This window comes from Arvicola amphibius, chromosome 4 (genome assembly GCF_903992535.2).
Source record: "Arvicola amphibius chromosome 4, mArvAmp1.2, whole genome shotgun sequence".
Lineage (NCBI taxonomy): Eukaryota > Metazoa > Chordata > Mammalia > Rodentia > Cricetidae > Arvicola > Arvicola amphibius.
In genome coordinates, this window is record NC_052050.1 from 102,091,092 (window position 1) to 102,096,557 (window position 5,466).

A 5,466-nucleotide genomic window follows, 5' to 3' on the forward strand; every position below is an offset into this window, starting at 1 on the left:
TGAGGCCTTGCACACCTGCCAAGACTTGAGTCCAACACACATCTTAACTTACACTTACAGCCCCCACCCACCTGGGTCTGGGATCTAACTGTCCTTCACTCTCAATCTGCCCCACCCCCACCCCGACAGAGCACACACTGCTTTAAGTATTTGGGACATTAGAGAGAAACCAGCGTCATCAAGTGGCCTGAACGCCCAGGCCCACGGTTTTGTTTCCACAGGCAAATAAATTTCTTCAAGAATACTGAAAGCTGCCGGGCGGTGGTGGCGCACGCCTTTAATCCCAGCACTTGGGAGGCAGAGGCAGGCGGATCTCTGTGAGTTCGAGACCAGCCTGGTCTACAAGAGCTAGTTCCAGGACAGGCTCCAAAGCCACAGAGAAACCCTGTCTCGAAAAACCAAAAAAAAAAAAAAAAAAAAAAAAAAAAAAAAAAAAAAAAAAAAAAAAAACAAGAATACTGAAAGCCACTTGGAGAGGTTCTCCAAGCAAGATCCGGAGCTGCCAGCAGGCATGTCTCCTGAGGGTGGGTCACTGCAGAACCCAGGGCCTCAGCCACACTCACCAAGGTGGTCAGACCTTAGCACATTCTGCAGGAAAAACCTGTGTGCCATCAAGTTGTTGTTCTTTAAAAAATGCTTTAAAGTCCCAGGTGGCAGCTGTATGTAGGTGGCGGACTCTGTGAGCAGCCAGTCCCAAGGCAGAGATGGCTGCCGGTCCCAGAGCAGTGGCCCGAGCAGTGATGGCAGGCCTTGTGGCCGAGAGAGCCAAGCGGAGGCAGGTTCCCAACAGCAGGCGGGCGTGTGTAAACAGGCGGTGGGTAAAAAGCACATAGACACAGAAAATAGGCATAAAGCTAAACATTTATTAAAGGAGAGAGGAAGAGGGATAGAGAGAGAGAGAGAGAGAGAGAGAGAGAGAGAGAGAGAGAGAGAGAGTGAAAGAGGAGAGAGAGAGGAGAGAGAGACAGGGAACAGAGAAGTTGGAAGAGAGGCAGAAGCGAAGCTGCCTCTCTGAGAGGAAGATGGGAAAGAGCGAGCTCAGGCCGGAAGCTGAAGATCAGCCTGCCTCAGCGGATGGGGAGGGAGTGGGCGTGGCTTGTCTCTTAAAGGGACCAGGGACCAAAACCATAACATTCCCAGGTCTTCCTTATAATAAAAAGGAGGAGATTAGACACCACAGTTTGAAGGAATTGGGATGGCGAATTCTCAAAACTGCTTCCTGCTGATTTGTGGGTATCATTCTGGGGGGGGGGGGTGAACCTGAAAGAAGGCTGGGTGCTGGCCACATTCTGGCATAGTTGGTCTCTTTGCTTTTGACCGGTGTTTGTAGCATGGAAATGTCTAGTGTCTCTTATCCTGTTTAAGGTATTGGCAGCACAAAGAACAAAGTTAAATTAAGGGAAAAAAAATTAGGACTAGGGAATTGAGGGGGATGTATCCGACCTGTTTAAGGTGGATTCTTTAATTCGGCTCCCTGGGACTCACAAGAACTCCTTGAATTTGTGAAAACAAGTTTTAGACACATAATGACTATGGCATATTTTTGTATAATGAAAAGTTTTTTTAAGACTATGGAAGGCAGTATAAGAGGTCATCTGGGAAAACCTCTCAGCTATCAAACTGTCAGAGATCTTTGAGAAGGATAAGATTTTACTTGAGTTACTGATTAAAAAATGACAGAAAACTTATTTGGTTGGCACCCAGAGCTACTCTTTTTGGGTCCTCCATGGTCGCTGAAGGTTGCACTTGACCTTTGCTGTTTAGCGCCAGGCCTGCCAGGCTCCAGAAGACCCTGTGGGCTAAGAAATCTGTAGGAAGACAGGCCTACCTTGACCTGTGATTCTGTCCACATCTGGAGATCTTTAGTTTAGATGAAAGGCAGTTTTGCCCAATGGTCAGCACTCAGCAGTCGAAGCAAACTGCAGAAGGACGTTGTTCTGTGCCCATTTGTCTTCTGTCTTCTTTGGAGGAAATAGAGTGCTGCTGCTAGGAGACAACCTGTCTCTTTCTGTTATGAAAAGTTTTTTAATAATTAAATATTTAAATATTACACAAGTGAGGCTTAGCCCAGCCACTGTGGAAATAACACAGGTGAGTGCCCTCATGGCCTTTGAAAGCCCTTGGTGCCCATCCTAGCTCAGTCCAGAGAGCCGAGCTAGAGGAGCTATTACTGTCACACTGGCCATAAACAACCAACCCAGCCAGCAGCCCCCATGGCAGACAGATAATTACATCTCCATTCACATGTACAACCCATGTTCACCAATCATATGCCACCAAGAAAAAAAGTGAAAACAGCTTGGACAGTTGTGACACAGGGTGTTTGCAGCCTGGTGGGCCTGGAGTCCCTCCATCTAGCTTCTGTCTAGAGTGGCCATGGCCATGCTTCCTCTTCCAGCAGCGCTGGGGGGGCTCCTCTCACTCCTCTCCCTCCTTCAGCCAATAGCCTTTAAGATACAGCCCACTTGGGCGTGGTCTCTATGCTGTAAATACAGCTGTAGAGGCTGTGCCTGCTCTCTTGCTTCAGGCTCTCACTTCTGGCTGCTAGACTCTGCTCCTGTTCCCTGTTCTGCAGAGGACTGTGGTTTAGGACAATGATCTCTAAGTCTCCCCTAAATAAATAGCCCTTAATCCTGAACTAGTGTGGGATCATTCTGTATCTTCTGCCATCACAGCAAGGCAAAGTAAGTGAACAAGTTTCAAGAATATTGTTTGTGTGTGTGCCAGTCTCACACCTAGCATGTCTGTGTGTAGGTAACCGAGGTGCCACTGAGACCACTGAGCCATCCCTCCAGTCCCATAAGTCACGTGTCGCATTGTTTTTTGTTTGTTTGTTTGTTTGTTTAAAAAAAATTGCTTTGGAGATAGGCACCGGGACAGAGGTGCAGAAAGAAAACAGAAAACCATGGCTAGTTTCTCTGTGATCTGAGAAAGTGTCTCTGTCACACAAAGGAAATACAGACACTTATAAATTGCTCAAACTTGAGCAACTCAGCCATACAGATGAAAGAAAACATGCCCTTGTGCCATGGGGCTCATCCATTCAGGAGCTTTCTCACATGACACAGACTTGCCAGCACCCCAAGTGGCAGCACAGGCCTGGCAGAAGGGGGAAGTTGGTTTCTATGAGTTCCAGGCCAGTCTAAGCTACAAAAAGAAACCTTACCTCAAAACAACAGGAAACAGAAGCCAGCAGCCTTACAAGGCTTCTAGCAACCTTCCCCAGAGCATCTGGGAAGCCTTCTTCCTTGCGTGCCTCCTAAGCCAGAGACCTGGAGTGACAGAGAAATACTATGAATTTGAGTTCTTTCATTAGAATGGAAAGCCAACATGGGCCCTGAGGAGCATGTTCTGGGGACTACCATAGTGTTTGCTGGCTTCTCGGCACTGACAACCTTGCCTGGATTTCTAGAACCACTTGGAAGAGAAGTCCACTGTATTTACTGAGGCCTGTCTGCAAGTAACACTCTAAGATGTGTGGTAGGACTGTACCGGTGTCCATTTCTCTAGCACTGGCCTTATGAACCTATGAGTACTTGGATTTTAGCTTTTAAATGTATGGCTGTTTTCCCATGCCTTCCTGAGTCCTTGTCCGAAGGTTTTCCACAGAGCAATTTGATAAACTTGGTCCTGGCATCCTTTGTTTTCTACAAGGTCCCATTTTGTAGTGCAGGCCTGGAACTCACTATGTATCTCAGCCTCTCAGTGGCTGGGGTGACAGACATAAACCATCCTGGCTTGTGTTAAGATCCTGTTTGCTTCTGCACCGCACCCTGGGCTGTGGACACTCCTAATACAATGGCCCTATTATCTGACTGCAGCAAAGACACGTTTGTGTAGCTACAGCAAAACAGGCACAACCCCCCAGTGGCTAGCTCCCAGTCACAGATTCGATTAAAGCATGAAACATGCAGTTGCGAAAGGCAGCTGTTTGTTTGTTTGTTTGTTTATCGAGATAGGGTTTCTCTGTGAAACAACCCTGGCTGTCCTGGAACTCACTGCATAGACCAAGCTGGCCTTCAACTCGCAGAGATCCCCATGCCTTTGCCCCTTGAGTGCTGCGATTAAAGGCCTGCAACGCCACGCCGGGCAAAAGGCAACTTTTAAGGAGGCGCACGAGAAAGTCCATTTGTGTGTAATGTTATAGTACTTGTTTTAGCGTACATAATCCACTGAGTAGCAGTGCGCTAATATTATGCAGTATGCTAACGAGCAGCAGATATTTGTAATTTCCAAACCACGGGATAGAAATAATTGTGATTATGCTGTCTTGTCTATTACAAGCCACCAAATTAAGGCAAAGTGCAGGGAATGGCATCATTAGTCCAGTTACAGAAAAATAAAAAGGCCTTTGAATCCATGAACAGGAACGTAAGAATCAGCAGCAGCCTAGACCTCTCCACCTGGCACCTAAGAGTCCTGTGCAGGGGATGTAAAGCCACACGGAGGGTTTTCAACCTCAATATAAATCGCATTTCTAGCCAAGATTCCAGACATTGATGCTGATATCAGAGAAACTCTCTACGCCCGACAGCGGCAGTCTGAGTAAGAGCCCATTGGAGCTTTTTATTTTGCAAGGTCGACGCACCCATTCACGACCCTGAGCAGGGCAGATGAGGCCGCGCTAATGATGAAAACTGGTCACCGCGCTTCTGTTTCCTGTGGGGAGGGAGAAAAACACTCCTCCAACGGGGAAACTGAGGCTGGGGTGGGACACACGGCTCAAGTGAGGGAGTACACTGTCTGAGCTGGGATTCGAACCAAGACACCAGGAAAGCCCCGCTCGGGATCTGTGGACTCGCGCGGGAATTCCCTGGCCGGGCGCCCGCGCCCGCGCCCGTGCCCGCGCCCGCGCCCGCGCCCGCGGAGACCTGGAGTCGCCCGAGCCGCCTGCGCGCGCCCGTGCAGCCGGCTACGAGGGGAGGGGCAGCCGCGCTCTGCTCGTGCCCGCGCTCGCGCGCGTCAGACGGGAGTGCCATTACCATAGAGGCTCGCGCGGCGAGTGCCCCAACGCAGGCGCGGTGGCCAAGTGGTAAGGCGTCGGTCTCGTAAACCGAAGATCACGGGTTCGAACCCCGTCCGTGCCTGCTCTGCTCCATCCCTGGGTAAATGAGGGACTTTTTGTAGTTGAGACACCCCTTTCAAGAGTGACTGTCGCAGGCCCCGGACTGCTGGTGGCCCCCAACCGTTTTCTTTTCGCCTCACTTCACGCTAACTCCTCCCTTTCCACTCTTCGCGCAAGGCGAAAGTGGGTGGTCCAACCTCGGCCCGTTTGGACCGCCGGCTTGGGGCGGCCTGTAAACAGCGCCCCCTGTCGGCCATGAGGTGCTTAAACCTCTGAGGGAAGTTTGCGGAGTAGCTTGGTGGGCGGAAGCTGCAACCTGGAAGGGTCATCTGCACAGTTTGCAATGATTGGCACCCGGCTGGCTTCAAGGCACTTCGCGTTTTCCTGGTCACTGAAACCCA

General features: G+C 49.9%; 1 non-coding gene across 1 annotated transcript; it reads left to right on the top strand.

Annotated features, from left to right (window-relative positions):
• Positions 1-5,015: 5,015 nt before the first annotated feature.
• Trnat-cgu lies at positions 5,016-5,087 on the top strand. Its single transcript has one exon. It is a non-coding gene; the product is annotated as a tRNA-Thr (tRNA).
• The last annotated feature ends 379 nt before the right edge of the window (positions 5,088-5,466 follow it).